Below are 26,652 nucleotides of genomic sequence, written 5' to 3'. Positions count from 1 at the left end.
CTTGTTTTTGTAAATACAATTTGGTCTTTAATATATAATTTTCAAGGGACAGTTAACCATTCCTTACACAACAGGATTTTTGTTTTTCTTTGCACGCAAAGTTACCATAATATCTAGTTCAAGGGCTTGACAGCAGCTCTTCATGGAAATCACATACATGAATAACTGCTTGGCAAAATCAACTTTATCATGGTGTATTCTAGACTGTGTATATTAACTCTACTCTCATCCATTCTCCAAAAAATAATTAAAATAGCAATCTAGACTGTCTGTAGAAAATATTATAATTTCATAATGAGACAAATTCAGAAAAGTAGCTGGAAGCCTTTTTGGGCATGCACATATGTCATAAGGACGTAAGAATAGCCTGCTGGATCAGGCCAGTGGCCCATCTAGTCCAGCATCCGGTTCTAACAGTGGCCAACCAGATGCCCATGGGAAGCCCGCAAGCAGGACCTGAATGCAAGAACATTCTTCCCTCCTGCAGCTTCTGGCAACTGGTTTTCGGAAGCATACTGCCTCTGACTATGGGGGCAGAGCACAACAATCATGGCTGGTAGCCACTGATACCCTTATCCTCCATTAATTTATCTAATCCTCTTTTAAAGCCATCCAAGTTGGTGGCCATCACTGCGTCTTGTGGGAGCTGATCCCATAGTTTAACTATGTGCTACATAAAGAAGTACTTTCTTTTGTCTGTCTTGAATCTTCAGCTTCATTGAATGTCCATGGGTTCTAATATTATGTGAGAGGGAGAAAAACGTTTCTGTCTACTTTTTCCATGTCATGCATAACTTTGTACATTTCTATCATGTTGCTTCTGACTTGCCTTTTCTATTAACTAAAAAGCCTCAAATGCTGCAACCTTTCCTCACAGGGGAATCACTCTTATCTTCTTGATCATTCTCGTTGCCCTTTTCTGAACCTTTTCCAACTCTACAATTTTCTTTTTGAGGTGAGGCAACCAGAACTGTACATAGTATTCCAAATGCTGCACACCATAGATTTGTACAGCAGCATTATGATATCAGCAGTTTTATTTTCAATATCTCTCTTAATGATCCCCAGCATGGGATTTGCTATTTAAACAGCTGCTGCACACTGGGTCAGCACCCATCAAGCTATCCACTGTGACCCCAAGATCTCATTCCTGGTCAGTCGCCACCAGCTCAGACTCCATGAGAGTATATGTTAAATTATTGAATTGCATTTGCCATTTTACTGCCCTTTCACTCTGTTTGGAGAGGTCCTTTTGAATCTCTTCGCAATCCCTTTTTCTTTTAACAACACTGAACAGTTTAATATCCTCAGAAAACATGGCCATCTGACTGCTCGCCCCTGATTCTAGGTCGTTTATGAACAAGTTAAAAAGCACAGGTCTCAATACCAAAACTTGGAGGACTTCACTTTCTACAGTCCTCCATTGGGAGAACTGTCCTTTTATTCCTACTCCCTACTACTTAACCAATTCCTGATCCACACAAGGACTTCTCTTATTCCATGGCTGCTAAGGTTACTCAGGTGTCTTTGGTGAGGTACTTTGTCAAAAGCTTTTTGAAAGTATTAAGTACACTATGTCCACTGTATCACCTCTATCTATATGGTTGTTGACACTCTCAGAGAATTCTAATAGGTTAGTGAGACAGAACTTTCCCTTGCAGAAGGCATGATGTCCCTTGATTTTTATTTATATATTTATTATTACATTTATATCCCACCTTTTATCCAAGGAGCTCAGTATGATACCATGTTTAAGTTGGGATGAAAACTTATGAGTAGATTTTTTTTAGTTTGCCACATTTATGTACAGTAACTATACACAGTGACTTTTTCTAAGTTGTGGCCCATATCCATTGAAAGTCATGTGACTTGTCTGAGTAGAAAGGGTCTCTATAAATAAATTATGTCATTTCACCAAATAATATAAACTAAAACAGAGTGAAAATGTGTAGAAAGGAAAATATTTAAAATAAGCTTGAAGGTTTTGCCTGGGAAAATAATAAGAGAATCTTGTGACACTTTAAAGACTAATATTTATTCACTAATAGGCAAAAAACCTTGCGGTTTAAGAACATACCTATAGCCCACAGCTATTCTATCAAACTTTAAAAAGCAGGGAAATTGGGCAGCTATACTGAATGCACCAGGGGAGCAGGAGACCTGAACTCCTCTCTGAGATATTGTACTGCCCTACAGATTGGTCAAAATGCAAATACCATTTGGGTTGGTCTTTCACAGTCCAATCCACTTCCTGTGTAGCTTGGAAGAATTTGGTAGCATGTGCCTCTGAGCATATGGTGAGTGGTGGCAACACTTGCCATCTCCAAAGATAGAGAATTATATTTTTGTATGTTTGCTGGTGTTCTTACTTTGCTTCTTTCCTGTGTTATTAATGTTTCTACAGAGAATCTACACTAGAAAATTTTATTTCCCTCATTATTTATCCCAGAAATCTGTGTCAAATTTATTTTTATTAATTTCAAAGCCTTTTTATTGGTCAGTGTCATATGATGGTGAAGACAGACTTTTGTGTTTCAAATTGGAGGTTGTGTTCTATTTCTATTTTGGGTGCATTAACAGTGGAATTTGGACCTGCAGTTTGATGAAAAATCAGACTGATTCCAATATGTTGCTACTTCAGCAATGACTCTAGCTGTTGGAAAAAAGAGGATGCATATTTTCAGCCTGCTGTGTTTAAACCACTTCATTTAAGGCAAGGTGGGCACAGTCAATTAAAAACATAGAGCACACCTAGCAGTTTGCTAGAATATATTTCACCTCCCACTTTTTTATCTTGTGCAAATTGAGACACTCCTGAGGTCCACTGGAGACTATTCTGCAGAAGTCAGTGCCATTATTCCACAATTATGTTTGGAGTTTTTTTAGTTTAAATTTTGCAAAGAGTTGCTGTACTTCACATATTCACAGAAATAGAAACAAAAGAAAATGATTTCCTATAGGAAACGTCACTAAAATTGCAAAGGAAATCAGATATATTCAAAGTGACCATCTGAACTGTATCAACTGTCTTAATAATGTTGCTTCCTCCCTGCTAAAACAAGATCAGCACAGCACATGTCTTCTTTCTATTATTTGGGCTGATTGCAGGTGTTGCCACCACTCACCATATGCTCAGAGGCACATGTTACCAAATTCTTCCAAGCTACACAGCAAGTGGATTGGACTGTGAAAGACCAACCCAAATGGTGTTTGCATTTTGACCAGTTTGTAGGGCAGTACAATATCTCAGAGAGGAGTTCAGGTCTCCTGCTCCCATGGTGAATTCACTATAGCTGCCCAATTTCCCTGCTTTTTAAAGTTTGATAGAATAGCTGTGGGCTATAGGTATGTTCTTAAACCGCAAGGTTTTTTTGCCTATTAGTGAATTTCCCTGCTTTTTAATCCAGGAGGTAAGAAATGGTATCCTGTGCAAGTTGGATGGATCATTTGCATGCTTATTGAGTTCAATGGGATTTACTCCCCTGCAATCATGCTTAGGATAGGTGAAACTGACCACAGAGGATGGGGAGGGGATGAGGAGGAGGGAGGGGAGGAAATGCAGAGGGGAGGACTGGGAGGGGAGCAGGCAGGATGGGGAGGGGAGGAGGACAGGTTTGATCATTTGCATGTTTATTAAATTCAGTGCGATTTACTCCCATGCAATCATGCTTAGGATAGGTAAAACTGACTGGGGGGGAGGGAGGGAGGGCTGGAATGGGTGGGGAGGAGGAAGGGAGAGGAGAGGAGAGGGGAAAAGCAGGTCTGATCATTTGCATGCTTATTTTCAATGGGGTTTACTCCTATGCAATCTTGGTTAGGATAGGAAACACTGGCCATGGGGGAGGAGGAGTGGGAGTCGGAAGGAGCGTATTGGAGGGGGGCAAAGGAAGGTGGAGGGGAGGGCAGGTTTGATCATTTGCATGCTTATAGAGTTCAGTGGTATTTACTTCTGTGCAATCATGTTTAAGATAGGTAAAACTGACCATGGGGAGGAGGAAAGGGAGGAGGGGGAAGGGGAAGGGGAAAGAGGGGATTGGAAGGGGATGGGGAGTGAGGAGCAAAGGAAGGGGGAGGGAAGGGGCAAGAGGAGGGGATAGGAGGAAAGAGAAGGGAGGGTGGGTTTGATCATTTGCATATTTTTTGAGTTCAGTGGGATTTATTTCTATGCAATCATGTTTGAAAATGAAAATGGACTGCCTTCAAGTCAATCCCCACCTATTTCGACCCTTTGAATACTGTTTTCATGGTAAACGGTATTCAGAGGTGATTTCATCATTGCCTTCCTCTGAGGCTAAGAGGCAGTGACTGGCCAAAGGTCACCCAGTCAGCTTCATGGCTGTGTGGGGATTCGAACCCTGGTCTCCCAGGTCGTAGTCCAACACTGGCCCAGGGGAGGGTCAGGTAGTGGGAGGGGAGGAGATTGGGTGGGTGGGCACTGGGCAGAAGGGAAGCCCCTTTCCAAAAGGAAAACATTGTAAACAGAATCATTCTTTTTCAGCCTTCCCCCCACCTTTTTATTCTACAGCAGACACATGTAGCCTCCCACCCAAATTTAAACCAAAGCTTTCCCTGGCCACATCCACACCAGGCCTTTATTTCACTTTGGACAGTCATGGCTTCTCTCAAAGAATCCTGGGAAGTGTAGTTAGTGAAGGGTGCTGAGAGTTGCTAGGAGACACCCTGTTCCCCTCACAGACCTTCAATCAGAGTGGCTGACTGTTAAACCATTCTCTCGGGAATAGAAGTCTCTTAGCACCCTTCACAAACTACACTTCCCAGGATTCTTTGAGGGAAGCCATGACTGTCTCACATGAAATCAAAGTCTGGTGTGGGTGTGGCCATCTGATTAGGCAAGCCCAGCAGCTGTGAGGCTTTTAGAACTCTGACAGTTGGTTCTTACTGAGCATGCTCCGCGCTATCATTGGGTCCCAGCAAAAAATTATTAAATTAATTAAAAATCAGCCAGGCATTTTTTAAACTTTTAAACTGCAGCAGATGAAGGTCAGAGTATGGGGCAATGTCAGTATTAGGATTACAGGTACTCTGTGAACATGGCTGATTTTTAATGAATTTCAACAGATTATGAGAACAGAGAAAAAAAGTCCAAAAGGGCTCTGAGGTTTTTCTCTCTCTTTTTACACTTTGAACTGTCTATTCTCTCTGACTGTTTTGTGTATCGCCGTGAAAATTGACAGGGTTGTTAAGCAAGCGTTTCTGAGTTCAGGACTATAAGTTATGTAAGGTTTTCTTTTGAAATGAGCTTATGGGAAGCATCAGAATGGCATGGGGGGTATTTTCAATTTAACATTGCAGAATGTGAAAAATCCCCGCTGGCTATAGTATATAGCCACTCTCGTGGCTGTATAATTATGCCATAAACTTTCATAGTCCATGATCCACATCATCTGATGCATGAACCCTGTGATGTAGTCCATCTTTGAATTTCCTGTTTCCTGAACCCTTGATGTTGTGGATGACATTATTGTGTTTCATAGCAGTGATTCCAGAGTATATATGAGTACAGAGTTGGCATCTGGGTCTGCAACAGGGTTCAGTCCCTGTGTTCATATCTCTGGCCACTTGTCCAGATATCTTCCAATTTAATAAGGTGCCATCTGCACTGTACATTTAAAGCAGGATCATACCACTTTAAATATATGTGGCTTTCCCCAAATAGTTGCAGGAATTGTAGTTTATTAAGGGTGTTGAGAATTGTTAGGAGACCTCCATTCCCCTCACAGAGCTACAGTTCTTCCCAAGGAACTCTGGGAATTGCTGCTCAGTGAGGGGATAACACTCAGAAAAACACTTAATTTATCTGATGAAATGAACTATAGTCTGCAGAAGCTATGCTATAATACATTTGTCAGTCTTTAAGGTGCCACAAAACCCTTTATTTTTACTGCAAGAGACTAGCACAGCTACTGCTTTGGAAATTGTTACCTGGAAAAATTGTATTATTATTTTGTGTTTTTTTCTTCAACTAGTCTAGTCATGTATAAACTTCACAGAACATTTACAAATACACATTTATTTTAGACATCATATACTGGTACAGACAAATTACTGATGGATTTTCTGATAACTGTTAGGTGATAGTTTAGGGCAAAACATAAGTGCTGTAGATACTCTCATTTCTTTTTTACAGAGCAGAGCTATTCTTATGAAAGTATTTCATCCGTACAAAATAATAATAATAATAATAATAGTAATAATACATTTCCATTTATCGACCACTTACTATCTAAAAGATCTCAAAGTGGTTTACAATAGAATACACAAGGTACAATAAAAAAGTATCAAATTAATTTACAAAACAAAATACATAAACAATATCCATATCCATAAACATATACATAAACACAGTATAAAAGTCAGCATTCACCAAGGGAAGCCCATAAGCTGCTCTCCCCACTCTATGAAAGTGTCAGAAAATTGAAATTGTTAACCATTGAGAAGGGCGACAAGCAGGTATAAGGTTATCGCTCCCCAGGTGCAGCTTGCCACAATTTCTCTTGCCTCTCCTTCCTCCTGGGGGGGGGCGCGGTGGGAGTGCCTGGCAACTGTGAGGCTACAGGACTCAAGCCTTGGCGGGCCTGTGAGTGGGAGGCCTGCAAGGCCGCAGCATCCGCCCCCATGAGTCCGAAGCGGACGCGGGCCCGCTCTCGTTCTCTGCGATGGCAAAGCAGTTGAGCAAGTCAAAGTGGCCCATGTAGGAGCAATACGAGTCCTGGTGCTGGTTCACCAGCCACTCCCAGTGGCCTGTCCTTTCTGCCCAAGTCCATCCTCTGGCGCGTCTTGCATTAACCAGTCAGGGAGCCCTGGCTGGGCAGAGGCGGGTCTTGTCGGAAGAGCAACAGAAGAGCGACTACATGTGCCCTGATTTTCCATCCACTGTTCAAGATATAAGAAGCTCCAGGAGGGATTGCTATTAAGGCATCCATGCTAGACCTAATAAGTGAATGGACTATAGTCTAATAGTCCATCACATCATCTTATAAGAGCATTAGGGGTTAGGGTTAGGGCTCATAATATATCAACCTACAGGGAAATTGAGGGATTCTTTCAGTGATGAATATCTTGAGAATTTGAATTCCTCATTCAAGGCAAAATAAATACATTATGGACATTAATCTATAATAATAATAATAATAAAATTTAATTTATGTGTTGCCTATCTGGCTGATGGCCACTCTAGGCGACGTACATGTAAACAGTTAAAACACAATGGGATAAAATACATTAATACAATATATAAACAATACAGCAGCAACAACAATACTAGTGCAGGGTAAGAGGCATTTCAGTCATAGAAGTTAACCCTCCCCGGAAATCCCAAAGGCGTGTTGAAAGAGCCAGGTCTTTAAGGCTTTACGAAATACATTTAGGGAAGAGGCGTGCCGTAGATCTTGTGGGAGGGAGTTCCAGAGGGTGGGGGCCGCCACTGAGAATGCCCTCTCTCTAGTTCCCGCCAATCTAGCTGTTTTTGTCGGCGGGATTGAGAGAAGGCCCTGTGTGGCTGATCTTGTCGGGTGGCATAATTGGTGGCGTTGAAGGCGCCCCTTTAGATAAACTGGGCCGAGACCGTATACGGATTTAAAGGTTAATACCAACACCTTGAATTGGGCCCGGAAGACAACTGGAAGCCAGTGTAGATCAAACAACACTGGTGTGATGTGATCCCGGCGGCGACTATTCGTAAGTAGTCGAGCCGCCGCGTTTTGTATAAGTTGTAGTTTCCGGACCGTTTTCAAGGGTAACCCCACGTAGAGCGCATTACAGTAATCCAATCGAGAGGTGACCAGGGCGTGTAATCTATTATTTAGATTATTTGAGTTTATGTCCACTGATTTCAATGGGTTTAATTATTTCCACTTTTGGGTTGGACTGTAGTCTACAAATAGAGTTGCAAGTAATAATCGGTTTAACTGGTAGATTCATCAACAGAAGCTGTAGACACAATATACCTCGACTTCAGCAAAGCTTTTGACAAAGTGTCCCATGATATTCTGATTAGCAAGCTAGCTAAATGTGGGCTGGATGGAACAACTATTAGATGGATCCACAGTTGGCACCAGAATCGTACTCAAAGAGTGTTTATCAATAGTTCCTTCTCAAACTGGGTGGAAGTAATGAGTGGGGTAGCACAAGGCTTGGTCCTGGGCCCAGTGCTCTTTAACAGTTTTATTAACGACTTGGATGAGGAGGTGCAAAGTATGCTTATCAAATTTGGAGATGATACAAAGTTGGGGGACATAGCTAATACCATGGAAGACAGAAATAAAATTCAAAGGGACCTTGATAGGCTGGAGCATTGGGCTGAAAACAACAGAATGAAATTCAACAGGGATAAATGCAAAGTTCTATACTCTTCTCACTTCAAGAAGGATGCAGACAAACTGGAACGGGTTTAGAGGAGGGCAACAAAGATGATCAGGGGACTAGAAACAAAGCCCTATGAGGAGAGACTGAAAGAACTGGGCATGTTTATGTTGACCATTGAGCAGTACTGTCTGTAGGTTTTTCCATCAAGACTATGGCAGAGCAAAGCAGAGCACGGGTTAATCTGCTTACAGAGGCTTGCCAGGCTGCCATGGCCAACACCTGGCGTTGGCAAGGGCAACCATCTCGATAAAGGCTGGAAAGCGAAACCAGCCAGTGGGGGGGAAAAGTCTATGGAGAGGAAAGTGAAGCTGGATTGTCTGTGTCTGAGGCTTGTGTCTATGCCAAGTAAAGGACTCTTAAAACTTTCAGAAGTCTGCACTTATCTCTGTTCTCTGGTTCACTCACTGCCGGGTAACACCGGAACTGGGCACTCGCTTTTTCACACGACCACAGTTTAGCCTGGAGAAGAGAAGACTGAGGGAGATATGATAGCACTCTTCAAGTACATGAAAGGTTGTCACATAGAGGAGGGCCGGGATCTCTTCTTGATCATCCCAGAGTGCAGGACACGGAATAATGGGTTCAAGTTCCAGGAAGCCAGATTTCAACTGGACATCAGGAAAAACTTCCTAACTGTTAGAGCCATACGACAATGGAACCAATTACCTACAGAGGTAGTGGTCTCTCCGACACTGGAGGCATTCAAGAGGCAGCTGGACAGCCATCTGTCGGGAATGGTTTGATTTGGATTCCTGCATTGAGCAGGGGGTTGGACTTGATGGCCTTATAGGCCCTTCCAACTCTACTATTCTATGATTCTATGATAAGCTTAGTGATTGATTAGTGGGAGGCTAATTTGCTTAGTGACTGATTAGTGGGAGGCTAATTTTAATCTATTGGCATACCAATAGAGTTGCTACAAGCTACTGAAATGGAATCTGTCCACATTTGGGCAAACATTTGTCAAGAAATATGGAAAACTAAACAATGGCCCACAGACTGGAAGCGTTCCATATACATCTCACTCCAAAGAAAGGGGATCCAAGGGAATGCAGTAATTATCGAATGATTGCCTTAATATCCCATGCAAGTAAAGTAATACTCAAGATTCTACAACAAAGGCTCTTACCATATATGGAGCGAGAAATGCCAGACATCCAAGCTGGATTTAGAAAGGGAAGAGGTACCAGAAATCATATCGGAAACATACTTTGAATAATGGAACGGACCAAGGAATCTCAGAAGAAAATCATTACAGCAAAGCCTTTGACAGTGTAGATCATGAAAAACTATGGAATGATTTAAAAGAAATGGGGGTGCCACAGCATTCGATTGTCCTGATGCGCAACCTATACTCTGCACAAGAGGCTACTGTAAGGACAGAATATGGAGAAACTGATTGGTTCCCAGTCAGAAAAGGTGTGAGACAGGGGTGTATTTTATCACCCTATTTGTTTAATCTATGCACAGAACATATCATATGGAACTGGACTGGACTAAAATGAAGGGGGTGTGAAAACTGGAGGGAGAAATATCAATAATTTCAGATATGCAGACGATACCATACTACTAGCAGAAACTAGTAATGATCTGAAACGAATACTGATGAAAGTTAAAGAAGAAAGCACAAAAGCAGGACTACAGCTGAATATCAATAAGACTAAAGTAATGACAACAGGAGATTTATGTAACTTTAAAGTTGTCAATGAGGACATTGAACTTGTGAAGGATTATCAATACCTTGGCACAGTCATTTACCAAAGTGGAGACAATAGTCAAGAAATCAGAAGAAGGCTAGGACTGGGGAGGCCAGCTATGAGAGAACTAGAAAAGGTCCTCAAATGCAAAGATGTATCACTGAACACTAAAGTCAGGATCATTTAGACAATTGTATTTCCAATTTCTATGTATGGATGTGAAAATTGGATAGCGAAAAAAGCAGATAAGAGAAAAATCAATTCATTTGAAATGTGGTGTTGGAGAAGAGCTTTGCGGATACAATGGACTGCAAAAAAGACAAATAATTGGGTGTTAGAACAAATTAAACCAGAACTGTCACTAGAAGCTAAAATGATGAAACTTAGAAATTGTCAAGCAAGAAATGGAACCTATCAACATTACAATACTTGCCATGATCATACTTTGGACACATCATGAGAAGACATGATTAACTGGAAAATACCATAATGCTGGGAAGAACAGAAGGGAGTAGAAAAACAGGAAGACCAAACAAGATAAGAATTGATTCCATAAAGGAAGCCACAGACCTGAACTTACAAGATCTGAACAGGGTGCTTCATGACAGATGCTATTGGAGGCCACTGATTCAAAGGGTCGCCATAAGTCGTAATCGACTTGAAGGCACATAGCAGCAACAACAACAATTTTAATCTGTGGGGTCTGAAGCTAAGGGCACACTTGTTTGATGTAGGGACTTCTTTTGTTTTTAGAGTTACACTAAATTATAAAGTATATTTCTATCTAATGATAGGCAGCAGCTTTGGTTTGTAACTTTCTGAGTTATCTCATAGTTCATTCAAGATCCCTAAAATACTTTATTGATTGATTGATTGATTGATTGATTGATTGATTGCATTTGTATGCCACCCCATAGCCGAAGCTCTCTGGGCAGTTTACAACAATTAAAAACATTAAAAACAAATATACAAATTTAAAAACACATTTTTTTAAAATCAATTTAAAAACACATGCTAAAATGCCTGTGAGAAGAGGAAAGTCTTGACCTGGCGCCAAAAAGATAACAGTGTTGGCGCCAGGCGCACCTCGTTAAGCTGATCATTCCTTAATTTGGGGGCCACCACTGAGAAGGCCCTCTCCCTTGTTACCAGACTCCCAGCTTTCCTTGGAGGAGGCACCCAGAGGAGGGCCTTGGATCTTGACCATAGTATACGGGTAGGTTCATGTTGGGAGAGGCGTTCCATCAGGTATTGTGGTCCTAAGCTGTGTAAGGCTTTATAGGTTAAAACCACCACCTTGAATCGAGCTTGGAAACATGCAGGCAGCCAATGCAAGCAGGGCAGAATCGGTTTTATATGTTCGAACTGTCTGGTCCCTGTTACCTATCTGGCTGCTGCATTTTGCACAAGCTGCAGTTTCCAAACTTTCTTCAAAGGCAGCCCCATGTAGAGCATATTAGGGTTTTGGTAATTTTCATATATATTTAAAATGAACACATTAATTGTTAATAATGTTAATTGTAGCTGTAGTTAAAAAGTGACTCACTCTTGTTCCACTGCCTGTGTTTTACGGTCCAAGTCTGGGTAAGACCTGGGTGAAATTCTTCTTGCATTCTAGTGTGCATATGCGCATTGCAGTCACTTTCCATGCCATGCATTTCCTCCATCTGGGTCCTTGATCCTAAGGCCTCATTCACTTCCTTAAACCATCTCCCAGGGTACAAAGGTATGCTTCCAAATATAGGGATTAGTGATTAAGTATCTCAGCCTTTGAAGTGTGTGATTATCTTTGGCCAGTTTTCTTTTGCAAAGGTCAGAGTAAATGTTCCTGAATAAAATATACAGGGATATGTGATGTACCAAGTTCTGAAAGGAAATAACATCACCTTTCCTGGTAACAGAATATTCTTCCATTCTAAGTAAATCATTCATTCCTATTCACAAGTTCAAATGACCTTTGGTAAATGAAATGTAAGCAGACAGTAAGGGATGCTGAAAAATAATTTGAAGAGCACATTGCTAAAAACAACCAACAACAAACACATCTTGAAATACATTAGTAGCCGGAGACCAGCTAGGGTGATGGTCTGACCCTTGGATGACAACAGCTTAACATTTGTTCTGGGAAAACTCATCCAGTCTCTGAGCAATGTGAGACTACTAGGGGTTCCTGAATTTGCCCAAGGTTTGGTTTCCTTGCAAGGAAGGTCAGCAGAATCTATGGTGTCTTTATGAAATATGGTTTATTTCACATTCACAACCTAAATATAAGATGGAGGGGTTCAGAGCTTTAGCAATCCAATAGATCTTGCTTTTCCATCAGGCTTATAAGAGGCATCCTGAAGCCTTTGTGCAGGGAGCAGGCCTCTCTGCATGTCGGAAGTTCCCAGCCTTTCCTCAGACTAGCTACAAACACAAGCCTCTCTTAGGCCCCAGGAAGGGGGGAGGGCTCTATTGAAGAGTTTCAATAGCAATAGGATCTCTGTGGCCCATTCATCAGTAATCTGTTTTTGTTATAATAACCCTGAACAATTTAGTATCATCAGCAAACTTGGCCACCCCACTGCTCACCCCTACCTCTAGATGATTTATGGACAAGTTACAAAGCACAGGTCCAAACACCAATCCTTAGGGGAGTCCACTTTCTACAGCCCTCCATTGGAAGAACTATCAATTTATTCCCACTCTCTGCTTCTTGCTACTTAACCAATTTGTGATCCACAAGAGGACCTCTCCTCTTATTTCATGACTGCTAAGCTTACTCAGGAGTCTTTCATGAGGTACCTTGTTAAAAACCTTTTGAAAGTCCAAGTACACTATGTCAGCTGGATCACCTCTATCTATATGTTCTGTCTATATGCTTAAAATTATAGATAATTTTTTCTCTCGCTCTCATAACACTGGAATATGTGGATACCCAATGAAGGTGAATGTTGGAAGACTGAGGACCGTCAAAAAAAGTACTTCACACAGCATATATTGGAATTCACTCCTCAGGAGGCAATGATGGCCTCCAATCTGGATGGTTTAAAAAAGGCTTAGACAAATTCATGGAGGATAAGACTATAAATGACTACTAGCCATAATGGCTGTGTTCTTTGCTGGGGATCACAAGTGACTGGGGAGAGTGCTGTTGTGCTCAAGTTCTGCTTGCGGTCTTGCCAGATGCAACTGATTGCTCACTGTGAGGATGCTGGACTAGATGGGCTATTGACCTGATCCAGCAGGGTCTTCTTATGTCATTACCCTTATGAATTCCAATACTTTGAAAATAGAAATAATTCATAAAAGCTATCTAGAGGAGTAATGGGAGGAAGGGTGGGATATAAATTTAATAAATAATAATAACTTATATCATAGGAAAGTTAAAATAACATCATGAAAGTTGATATCAAGAGGGCTGAATATACAGTGGAGGGTTTGCAGAGGAAATACATGACATCAAAAGCATAACCAGTTTTAGACTATCCTAGGTTACTTTTTTAAAAGGTTTAGTCTACTGGGAGGTATTACAACATTGTAGTGATTGTTCAGAAACAAATTTCTGCTATGAAACAGAGTGGAATGGCTATTTATAATAATAAATAAATAATAAATAATATTTAATTTGTTTGTCGCCTATCTGGCAAATAGCCACTCTAGGCGACGTACATTAAAATGAGATAAAATACAACAATACAACAATATCAAATGCAGTCATGTTAATAACAGTAGATAAAAATACTGGACAGTCATCAATACATATAAAAGCACTTATATTAGTAGCATATGATAGATGGTAAAATCATGAAGATTTACCCTTCCCAAGGACCTCAAAGGCCTGTTGGAAAAGCCACGTCTTCAGGGCCTTGCGGAATACCTCTAGGGAAGGGGCATGTCGAAGGTCACATGGGAGGGAGTTCCAGAGAGTGGGGGCCACCACAGAAAAGGCTCTCTCCCTAGTACCCACCAACCTAGCTGTTTTGGTTGGCGGGATTGCGAGAAGGCCTTGAGTGGCTGATCTAGTTGGGCGGCATAATTGGTGGTGGTGGAGGCGCTCTTTCAGGTAAGCTGGGCCGAAACCGTATAGGGTTTTAAAGGTTAATACCAACACCTTGAATCAGGCCCGGAAAATAACCAGCAGCCAGTGTAGATCAAATAATACTGGTGTAATGTGATCTCGGCGGTGGCTGTTGGTAAGTAAGCGCGCCGCTGCATTCTGTACAAGTTGTAATTTCCGGGTCATTTTCAAGGGTAACCCCACGTAGAGCGCATTACAGTAGTCCAATCGAGAGGTGTCCAGGGCATGCACCACGAGTGGGAGCTGTTGAACAGGGAGGTAGGGTTGCAGCCTACGTATAAGGTGTAATTGATACCAAGCTGCCCGGCTCACAGCCAAAATCTGAGCCTCCATGGACAGCCTGGAATCAAGAACTACCCCGAGGCTGCGGACCTGGTCCTGTAGGGGCAACTTCACTCCATCAAACACCAGGTCAACATCTCCTAACCCTCCCTTGTCTCCCACAAGTAGTACCTCGGTCTTATCAGGGTTCAACTTCAACCTGTTCCTGCCCATCCATCCACTCACGGATTCCAGGCACTTGGACATGGTCTCCACAGCCCTCTCCGGTGAAGATTTAAATGAGAGATAGAGCTGAGTGTCATCCGCATATTGGTGACACTGCAGCCCAGATCTCCTGATGATCTCTCCCAGCGGCTTTACATAGATGTTAAATAGCATGGGTGAGAGGATAGAACCCTGTGGCACACCGCAGTTGAGAGGCCAAGGGTCTGAAACCTCATCACCCAATGCTACCTGTTGGCGCCTATCAGAGACAAAGGAGTGGAACCACCGTAAGACTGTGCCTCCCAATCCCATACTCTCCAGGTGATCTAACAGGATACCGTGGTCTACGGTATCAAAAGCCGCTGAGAGATCCAGGAGGACAAGGAAGGTGAGTTCTCCCCTATCCAATGCCCTCCTCATATCATCGACCATAGCGACCAAGGCTGTTTCAGTTCCATGTCCAGTCCTGAAACCCGATTGGTATGGATCTAGATAATCCGTTTCATCCAAGTGTGTCTGCAACTGATTTGCCACCACTCTCTCAATGACCTTGCCCAAGAATGGTAAGTTCAAGATTGGGCGAAAGTTGGTTAGAATCTGGGGATCCAAGAAGGATTTCTTTAAGATGGGTTTAATAATAGCCTCCTTGAGGGCTAGTGGCATAACACCCTGTTGGAGGGATGCATTAACCATTGCCTTGATCCCCTCACCCAATCTCTCTTTGCAGCTCATAAGGAGCCACGATGGGCAAGGGTCATTTAGACAAGTGGTAGTCCTTACAGATGAGAGCACCTTGTCCACATCCTCAGAAGGAAGAGGCTGAAATCAATCCCATTTGACCGGTTTGCAACTGGTCAACTCTAGCTCACTCACTGTATCCACGGCGCACGGAATCGAGCTCCTCAGGTGTTCGATTTTATCAGCAAAGTGCTTTGCCAATTTGTCACAGGAGGCCTTAGACTGTTCCAAGGGTTCCTGAGCAACTGGACCGACCAGGCTTCGGACCACTTGGAACAACCTCCTGGGACATGGTCTGCCCCCAGCACCCTTCCAACGCCTGGCGCCCAATCTCGTTATACTTTGGCCCCCAACCCTTCCCTCCTCTTCCCTCCCTGATTTACACATGCCCCAATCTCCTCCGCCAATCAACAGGCCCAGATGATAAAGCAAATTTGTAAAGCAAATTAAGCAGAATAATACAAATTAAAAGGATAAATAAAATACTTGGTTGGAATGAACAATGACATTTTCTAGTACAGGTGTAGGGAACATTTAGCTCCCCAGATGTTGCTGGGCTACAGCTCCCATCATCCCTGGCTATTGACCATGCTTGCTAGGGCTGATGGGAGTTTTCGTTCTACAACATTTGGAGGGCCAAAGATTCCCCACACCTGTGCTGCTATAACTTCTATAAACTGCACCTAAAATGTAGTGTTTGCGCTGCTGCTTATTTGCAGCTTGGTTAGAGGTCCTCAGATGGGGACAAGGGAATAGAAGGTGTTTAATGCGAAAGCTAATTTACCCCTTGGGAAAACAATTACTCTGTTTGACCAATTCATGCCCTGACGCAGTAGGGGTTTTAAATATTTTTGTTGTAAAGTCAGGATCCACTTATTTTTCTTCACCTTTTCCACTGTGGTTTCCTCTCTGCCTACCTCTCTCCTCCTAAACAGACTAAATAAACCTTTTTTTGTGGTGTTACTCATTCTATTTTGTCATTTATTACTTTGATAATTGTGAAATTATATGAGATTTAAATGGTGGTGAGTAGGGCTGTGTTGACAATTCTTCTTGGTGTTCTTTTGTCACAACTTTTGAGTCTGAGATAACTTAAAGCTACTGCTGCATGCAGGTCTGGCCCTACCATTAGGCAGAGTGATGCAACTGCCTTAGACAGCAGTTCCTGGGGGTTGGTGAGTGGGACTGAGGTGTCTGCCCTGCACCTCCTAAACTACCCTGCTACCCCAGAGGGATGCTGTCTCATTACTAGTGGTGAAATAAGATTCAGCTGCTAGTCCTATTAGTTTATTTTTATGGAAAGGAGCCATCTTTTACCGTGTCATCCCAACCATTCAGGGATCATACAGTAAGCATGACAACATCAGTGTACTGTAGCCAGTCAGTTTCTGCTATGTGAGAAGGGGTTGTATTCAACTGACTTTTACTTTGGATAGACCCAATAAAATGAATGACCGTAACTAACTTAGTAAAAAGTAAAAAAAAGTTTAAAAAAAGAAAAGAAAAAGGAACAGTAAAAGTTAGTTGAATACAACCCAAGATGTTTGAGGATAAACAAAATCCTAACATTGCCTTCACTACAAATGGAAGTGAGGGAAGGCATCCCCATTGGTCAGGCAGTAGGGCAACACATTGTGTTTAGCCACGCTGTGCTAGTGTTTTTATTACACAGTAAGATTTTTCTCCAACTTTAGTAGATATGCATGACTAATTCAGGCGGAATATGGCTGGGAATGTTTATTCAGATGCATAGAAAGGAGGGGCATGTATAACCTATTGAAAGTAATGCAATATTGATTGACAACATCTGCATTTGTGTTTTCTTGTGCCTGTTTTATTTATTTTATTAGCAGTCAGAACTAGGGTCATGATTATAATGAAGACGTTTTGGCTATTCATTTGAACACAATGGAGCTTAATTCTGCCCAGACATATATAGAATATAGACATATATGTATATGTTAAGTTCACAAGTCATATGCACAGGCATATTAATGAATGAATGAATAGAGAATTGCCCTGGTTTGAATGGTTTGTACCATTGAGAGGTAGGGTAAACAAAGAAGTGGGGATGGGCAGAACCATGTGGTTCTGCTCTGTGAAGTTTTATCAGAGAGTGAAATTATATAATTCCACTCCAATAAAATAGGGTGGATCACAGATTCTTGAATAGCTTCTGTAGTGAAGGGTGGAGGTGGGCATATATATGCTAGCTCCTTGGTGCATCACAGACATTCCCAGAATGAAAGTCTCCAATCCAGCAGGGCTATTTTTTAAAAATGCTTCCTCTCACTGGATAGGAGTGTCATCAAGATGAAGACAATCATCCTGATAACACCGGGCGGGGGGAGGTCTGCACCAACTTCCTGATGGCCCTGTGGGAGGCAATTGTGTGTGAGCTTTACCTTCTCTTCTTTGGATCAGGGATGCAAATTTTCTCTTCTCAAATAGAGTTTGAACCCCTCCCCTCATGGGATCAGAGGGGCATTGGGATGGGGAAAGGGGTCACCCAGAGACCTCAAATTAAGTAATGTTGTGGTGGTGTTAATAACTCTCATTGGAACAGCAATCTTAGGAATTCCTGAGAGCTGCACTTAATCCCTACCTCACAGTCCCAAGACCTCCAAAGCAGGGAGATTGGAGGGCAAAAAAAAAAATATGACAGTGGAACCTATTACTTACAGAAGCGATGAACAATCTCATGTTCAACTGTATCATGGATTTTAGATTTTTATGCATACCACATTGAAAACCACTTTTGGAAGAAGGCGTGGTTATAAATTCTTTAGACAGACAGGCAGACAGATAGACAGATGTCAAGTCTATTTTTATTTTTTATTTTTTTATTTATTTTTAAACCAATCTAGAGGAGATTGGTAGTGGGGAGGGTCTAAGGCACATGTGTGTTTCCTGTGCAGGGTGAAAGCCTCTGCAATGAAATGTGTGATAGGAGAAAGTCATCAGATGCCTTCAGAGTGAGAGTATGCAACTGGCAGAAGGCTGGCCCTCCCTGATGTGAGACGGGGTGGGGAGTAGCTGTGCCCTGTGTGAAAGTTACTGGGTGGGTCTGGTTATTCCTAGTGTACTGGGATAGCTGGTTCTGGTAAGTTTTGTTGGTGGGCTCTTGTTGTGTCTATGTTATGTGTTTAGGAGGAGTCTTAGAAAGGAAGTACATGGGTGATGCTATCCTAAATGCAGTGATCATGGGAAGAGGGAGGTATAGCCATGGAGAGGTGATGAGTTACTTGTAAGATGAGGGCAAGGTTATCTGCGCCTTGTTCCTTGCTCCCACTCCTCCCATGGATGGATTCCTGGTTGGTCCTCTGCTGTGCCCAGTGGCTTGTGTGTGCTGTTGTTTAACACCAGATTGATAGACAATATGACCATGCTCATCCATGATTTGATTTGGTGTACATTACTGAGACCTGGATGGGTGAGCTGGGGGAAGTTGATCTGACTTAGCTTTGCCCATCTGGATACTCGGTGCAACACCAGTACAGGCTGCAGAGATGGGAAGAGGGGTTGCAGCAGTCTACAGAACTTCCATTTATGGCACCGGAAAACCACTCTGTGTTGGAGCTGGCTGTGAGGGCCTGTGTGATGTTCCTATATATTAGTGTATATATGGTAAGTGCTGGTTGTTTAGAGTATACATGGTAAGTAGTGAAAGAGGAGGGGGAGTGAATGGGCAATAGAATGCTTGATGATTGGCTGAATGTTTAAAATGGCTGACAGTATAAATGAAAGGATGACAGGTAAATCTGGGTGAATGTGAGGTGGTGAATTGTGGAATCTGGGGGGAGAAGAGAAAGAGTGGATTGCTTGGTGGGGTTTGAGAGAGTTGTTTGCCAGGAGAGAGTGGAGAAGGAGGGATGTGGAGTTCGGATTAGTACTGAGTAAAACCATATGCTTATGTGCCTTAAGAAGAAATCTTGTTAATCTTGTTAGCTTTGTTATCTGTAATAAATACTTAATTTGGTTTACCAAAGGCCTGATCCTTGGCTGGGGTTTCACAGACCAGAAGGGAGGGTAAGGTAATGACCAAGGCTGAAGGGGAACTGTAACAAATGGTGGCAGCGGTGAAGAGAATAACAATACCAGTATTCAGAGTCTCTGGGAATACTAGTATTGGGACGTTACTGGTGGTTGCCTAGCAGGGGGATCTGTTGAGATCTGTGCTAGAGCGGGGAGAGAAATCATAAGAGAGAGCGGTCCGGACTGGTGGAGTCCCTGGTGGTGCCTAGAGACAGGCGGTAACCACGAGCAGGTAGGAACCTGACAGGGAGAGCCAGGGAAGGACGCATCACAGCTTGCACTTGGTGTTAGGCCAAGGAGACAATAAAATATGGTTGCTGCTGGTGTACCATCCACCCTGCTGTGCAGTAGCTTCTCTGATGGAGCTAGTGGAGACCATCTTGGCTGTGGTATTGGAGGAGCCCAGAACAATAGTCCTGGGTGATTCAATGCCCATTCTGAGGCTACCTCTGGTGTTTCGGCTCAGGACTTCATGACCTCTATGACAACCATAGGGTTGTCTCAAGTTGTCATCAGTCCGACACATAGGGCAGGGCACATCCTTGACTTCGTCACCACATTGTCATGGTCAGACCAATTCCTGGTGAAGTTTAGACTTATGGCTCAAATCCTCCCCTGTAGGGGTGGTGGACAGATTAAGAGGTCCGCCCTCTTAATCCACTGAATTCCTGAATGCCCTGGGGGAGTTTCCAATAGATAGAAAAGTGACCCTATTGAAGCCCTTATCACACTGTGGAACAATGAGATGTGTTGGGCTCTTAACACAGTTGCCCCTGAGCAACCTCTCTGGCATTGTGGAGCCCATTTGCACCTTGGTACACCAGTGAGCTAAGGGCAATGAAACAGGCTGAACGACAGCTAGAACACAAATGGCGAAAGACCTGCTGTGAGGCTGATTGGACACACATAAAACATCATAACCATGCCTGCTGTGTGGCAGTGAGGGCAGCGAAGAAGGCCCACTTCTCTGCCATCATCACATCCTCAAGTAGCTGTCCAGTGGAGCTTTTCCGTATTGTCAGGGGTCTGTTGACATCAACTCCAGGAAATTTAGTTATAGACCAGTGGTTCTTAACCTGGGGTGCATGAACCCCTCGGGGCGCAAGACACTTTTTCTAGGGGTTCGAGGCCCAACCAAAGATTTTGGAAAACTGTCATTTATCTTAGCTAAGTTAGGCTAAAACACACATAAAAATAAAAATAAAATAAAATAAAGAATTAACGGTATTTTTTCAAGGGGTGCAAGAGCCTATTTTGGAAATCCAAGGGGTGCTGACAGTGGAAAAGGTTAAGAACCACTGTTTTAGACCCTTTGTAATGACCCTTTGTGAATTGTTTGCAAGGCAGTTTGGGGGTAAAGTTGCTTGCCTCTGTAGCAATCTTGATGCCCCATCCACATCTACTGTAGTCCCCAGTGAGGTGTCCAGTGCAACGTCTGCTGCAACTTTTTTGGATCATTTCATTTGATGCGGCCTGATGATGTGGCCTGATGATCGTGCTAGCAACATGTTCTCTCGATCCTTGCCCTTCTTGGCTTATTAAAGCTTGCCAAGGGGATATGACTGGATCCAGGGTGTTGTCAAAACATCTCTGCAGGAGGGAATGGTCCCAGCTGCCCTGAAAGAGGCAGTGCTCTGAGTGCTCCTGAAAAAGCCCATTTGGGGAAGGTGATTGAGAGGGTTGTAGCACAACAATTGGCAGTACTCTTGTATGAAACAGATTATCTTGACCCATTACAATCTGGTTCAGGCCTGGTTATGGGACTGAATTGCCCTTGGTCACCCTGATGGATGACCTTTATTGGGAGGACAGGAGAAGTGCAACCCTGTTATTCTTACTTGATCTCTCTGCGGCTTTTGACACCATTGACTATGGTATCCTTCTGAGCCGACGTGGTGAAATGGGTATCAGAGGCACTGTTTTACAATGGTTCTGATCCTAAATCCTCCCCCCCCCAGCAGTTATGCTATGGGGTGCCACAGTGTACAATCTTGTCCCTAATGCTTTTTAATATCTATAAGAAGCTCTTGGGAGCGGTCATCAGGAGATTTGGGATGAAATGTCAGCAATAAGATGATGATACCCAGCTCTGTTTCTCTGTAACATCTGAATCTGGAGAGGCCATACAAGCCCTGGTCTGGTACCTGGACTTGGTGGTGGGCTGGATAAAGGCCAATAAACTGAGTCTGAATCCTAGCAACACAGAGGCATAATGGGTTGATGGTTCCCGAGTTTGGGTATTTGGTCAATTGCCTGCTTTGAATGAGGTCATACTCCCTCTGAAAGAGCAGGTTCATAGTCTGGGTGTGCTTTTGGATCCATCTTTGTCGATAGAGGCCCAGGTGACCACAGTGGCTAGGAGTGCCTTTTACCAGCTTCGGTGTCAGCTCTACACTGCATCAGCAGTGTCAGGGGGGGCTGGAAATTCCTGGGTCTTTGGCAGGGAAGGAAAGTCCTTAGCCAGCAGTCGGGTTGTAAATCTGCCAGGCCTATCCGAAGCGTACTTGCCGAGTCAGAAGTCCAGAAGCGAGGTCAGTGGAGGTCCGGGATCAATTGCCAAGGAGGTCAGTCAAAGAGATGCTGCAGGGAAACTAGGTCTACACAAAGCCACGCCTGACGTTGCAGTCAGCAACAAGCTGCAGCCAAGGTGTGCCTTATAAAGAGCAGGATGGACAGCAGGTGTGAGCCCTCAGCGTTTGGGCCTTAAGGAGACAGGCCTGCCTCTCTTCTGCCTGACCTTCTGCTGTCTACGTTCTGCAGGTGAGGGGGGAGTATTCTGTTCACTGTCTGTGTCTGGCTGCAGGGCCTCTGCTGTCCCTGGGGTGCTCTGCAGCTGAGGGGCAGAAGGAGCTGGATTCTCAGGAGGCTCCTCCGTGTCTCCTGCTGCTCCTGGGTCTGCTGCTGTTACTCCCGAGTCATCCTCATCTGAGGAGTCCTCTGACGGGGCCATGACATTCGGCTGCTAAGACAGCTGCAGCTGTTTCTGTACCAGGTTAGCCGGACCACTGTACTTTATGGACTGGTAACCTCCAGGCTGGATTACTTTAATGTGCTCTATGTGGGGCTGTTAGGGTTGCCAAGTCGGAACCATCCAAAACCTGAAAAAATGGGGGCGGGCCCTAGTGACATCAGGGGGCGGGCCCTAGTGACATCAGGGGCGGGCCCTAGTGATATCATTAAACATGATACATTGTATCAACCACAGTTGCTTGGAGCATACCATTCAAAAAAAATTCTCTGGACTTCCCGGAAGGAGTGCTGGCTGGTGGTTGTCTCTGAGGGAGCTCTGCCTCAGAGGAAGCTTTTTTCAGGTTAAAAGCCAGCCAAGAGGAATCTTGGACTGGCTTAAATGTTCTCCAAGGTATAGGAGAACCGATCAGATTTTCCACAAGACTTCGTTGAGCTGTCGGCGGCTGGAATTGATCAGGAAATCCCTGAGATAAGAAGGCATGCCGATCGGCTGAAGACGGAGTCAGGATTTCCACGCAAGCTGTACTGGAAAAAAGCGAAGCGTTCTTTTTTTCTTCTTAAAAAAACGTTCTTAACCAGCGAGCCTACTTCTGTCTAAATCTTATCATTTGGCTTAAATTACTACAATAAAAGGGATTTGTTTACGAATCAGCAACTGAGAAACCTGGGTGAGTCATACTTTTTCTCATTTAAATATAATTAAGGAAGAAAGAAAATGTAAACAACTTATATACTTTTTTTACGACAAAAAGCTGGCCTGAATTTGGAGTTTTAAAGTTTAAAAACGGATGAGAGGTAATTATTATATTTTGGACTATTTTTCTCTTTGGACTATTTCTTTTTGGACGAATCTGCTGCTCGTATATGTTACTAATTGTTTGGTGTTGGGAACCAGAATTGTTTTGCATTCTTGGATGTAGATAAGAACTGTGCTGTGCTGGCTGGACTTCAATAACAGGCCTGGAATATTAACTCTTTTGTTGGTGGAGGAAAAAAAAAAGAAATAGACTGCCTCTAGGTTTTGGAACAGTGATTAATATCAGAAATTAAAGGCTTTTCTTGAAAATGACAACTAAAAAAGCAACTAAGACCCAGGAGCGAAGAAGAAGTTCTACTGATCCACAGGAAGGGGTTATACCCCCAGATATGTTTCAAAAAATAATGGAAGGGATTAATGATATAAAACAGGAAATGAAAACTGAATTGACAGATATAAAAGACTATATTAAAACACAAGTGGATGAGATTAAAGGGACAATTGGGCAAATAAAGGAGGATGCAAAAAACACTAAAGAAAAGGTACAAATCTTGGAGAATAGAACAGATATATTAAATCTGGAATTAGAAAAAAACTTGGACTATATGGCTGTGATTGACATGAGAAATAAAGAACATTGTTTGAGATTCCGTGCAATTCCTGAGGAAACAGGTGAAGACATCAGAGATAAAATTGTTAATGCTCTAGTAAAATTTCTGGATTTGAATGAAGATCGGATGGAATTTGAAATAGACAAAGTGTATAGAATTAATTCCAGATATGCAACAATGAATAAAATTCCAAGAGATGTGCTTGTTCATTTTATAAAGAAGACGACCAGAGATATGGTATTACAGCAACACTTTAAAAATACCTTTAAAATTGATGGTAAGGAAATACTGGTGATGAAAGAAATTCCTATTAGACTTTTACGTAAGAGAAAAGAATATGCTTTCCTTACAGAGAAACTTAAGCAACGCAAAATTCAATTTAGATGGGATGTTCCAGAAGGAGTGATCTTTACATTCAGACAACAGAAATATAGATTGAATACTGTTCAAAAAGCAAGGAACTTCTTGAGAAAAGCTTCAAAAGATATGGATGAAGATAAACTCAAAGATATGGATATAATTCCTGGGGAACAAAGTCAACAAAGATATGCAGAGGAAGGAAAGGAAGATGATGGACTAAAAGGAGCATCAGGCACATTTTAAAATACATGCTTAAAGATGGATTACAAATATCTAACTTGGAATATAAATGGAGCTAATACGGCACAGAAGAGAAAGAAAGTGTTTCACTATTTGAAAAAATTAAAATTGGATATAATTTGTTTACAAGAAACTCATATTAAGAAGAAAGATTCCAAATATTTGATTTGTAAAAATTTGGGTGAAGAATTTATTTCGGCTGGACCAAAAAAAAAAAATGGAGTTGTTCTCTACATTAACCCACAATTGCTTCCTAAATTGGTATTACTGGATGATAGTGGTAGATTTGTGGGGGTTGAAATTACTCTACAGGGTACAAACATTTTGATAGTGGGTATCTATGCCCCCAATGAAGATAAAACAAGGTTTTACACAGGACTTATGGAAAAATTGTCAGAGTTTTCATATGACCATTGGTGCGTTATGGGTGATTGGAATGGGGTAATCTCACCAAAAATTGATAGGCTTTCTGAAAAAAATATCAAAGAGACACAGGGTAAATTACCGAAGATTTGCTTTGAGCTGATAGAACATTTAGAATTGGTGGATACCTGGAGATATATAAATGATAATGCAAAGGAATTTACTTATTTTTCAGAAGACACAAAACATTCTCGAGGATTGATATGATCTGGATGTCTAAAATTTTAGCGAAGGACACTTTTAAAATGGATATATTACCAAAAACTTTTTCGGATCATAACCCTGTGATATTAACTTTAAAAAAGAAAAATCTTGGATTTAGATGGAGACTAAATGAATCTTTATTACAGAATGACAAAGTAGTACAAGAATGTAAGAAGAAATTAAAAGAGTTTTTTGAACATAATTTACATAAAGGAACAAGTGAAAATATCGTTTGGGATACAAGTAAGGCATTTATGAGGGGATATCTTATTAAATGTAACTCTGAATTAAAAAAAAAGAAACAACAGAAAATGCAATTAATTTTGGAAGAAATAAAACAAAAAGAGGAAGAATTGAAAAAGAATCCAACTAAAGTTTCTATTGTAAATCAAATCAAAATGTTACAGAAGCAAGTATCAATGCTGACAGTTAGAGAAATTGAAAGAAAACTAAATTTTGCTAAACAAAGGACTTTTGAATTTGCAAATAAACCTGGGAAATGGTTAGCATATAAATTAAGAAAAGAACGTCAAAAAATATCATTTTAAAGATACAAGAAGGAGATGAGACGTTGACAGATAATGTAAAAATTAAAAAGATTTTTCATCAATATTATTCAACATTGTACAAATGTCAGGAAATTCCATCTGAAAAAATGGAAGAGTATATATCTAAACAGAATTTGCCTAAAATTACAGACTTTCAGAGACAAGCTATTAATGGCCCTATTACGTTAAGAGAGATATCTGAAGCTATAAATAAAATTAAATTAGGAAAGGCACCAGGACCAGATGGGTTATCTGCAATGTATTATAAATGTTTGGAGGAAGAACTCTTACTACCTTTACAGTCTACAATGAATCTTATTCTGCAAGAGGGAAAGATACCGGATAGTTGGAAAAATGCTAATATAACATTAATACCTAAAGAGGAGCAAGATTTAACTAAAACAAAAAATTATCGACCAATATCTCTATTGAATAATGACTATAAAATTTTTACAATGATCTTGGCAGAAAGATTGAAAATAATATTGCAACAATTTATTCAGGAAGATCAATCAGGGTTTTTACCTAAAAGACAATTACATGACAACGTCAGGAATGTCTTGAATGTCTTGGAATATTTAGAACAACGAAATGATAAACAAGCAGCTTTGATTTTTTTAGATGCTGAAAAAGCATTTGATAATTTGAATTGGAAATTTATGTTTCAGGTTTTGGAGCAAATGGATTTTGGAGACAATTTTATAAAATGGATTAGATCGATTTATACATCTCAGAAGGCTCAGATAATTGTTAACGGAGATTTAACGGATTCATGTGAAATACAAAAGGGTACAAGACAGGGATGTCCTTTATCTCCTCTTTTATTTATTCTGGTCTTAGAAGTGCTGCTTAGAGATATAAGGCAAGATAAAAGAATTTCGGGATTAAAGATAAAAAAAGAAGAATATAAATTGAGAGCATTTGCTGATGATTTGATAATTGTACTAGAAAATCCTTTGGAAGGAATTAATGTATTGATGGACAAATTAAAAGAATTTGGACCGTTAGCAGGATTTAAGATCAACAATCAAAAAACAAAGATGTTGGTGAAAAATTTAACTTTAAGGGAACAGAAAGAGTTAATGGACAAGACAGATTTTACAATAGAGAAAAAGTTGAAATATTTAGGTATCATTAT

General features: G+C 41.6%; 1 protein-coding gene across 3 annotated transcripts in view; it reads left to right on the top strand.

Annotated features, from left to right (window-relative positions):
* Positions 1-26,652, top strand: part of CSMD3 (CUB and Sushi multiple domains 3) — a 1,044,618-nt gene that overhangs the window by 426,135 nt on the left and 591,831 nt on the right. The gene's annotated exons all lie outside the window — the stretch shown is intronic.

The sequence above is a fragment of the Rhineura floridana genome, chromosome 1 (assembly GCF_030035675.1).
Source record: "Rhineura floridana isolate rRhiFlo1 chromosome 1, rRhiFlo1.hap2, whole genome shotgun sequence".
In the NCBI taxonomy this organism is placed as follows: domain Eukaryota; kingdom Metazoa; phylum Chordata; class Lepidosauria; order Squamata; family Rhineuridae; genus Rhineura; species Rhineura floridana.
Note: the sequence above shows the minus strand (reverse complement) of the source record. Positions and strands in the feature narration are given on the sequence as shown.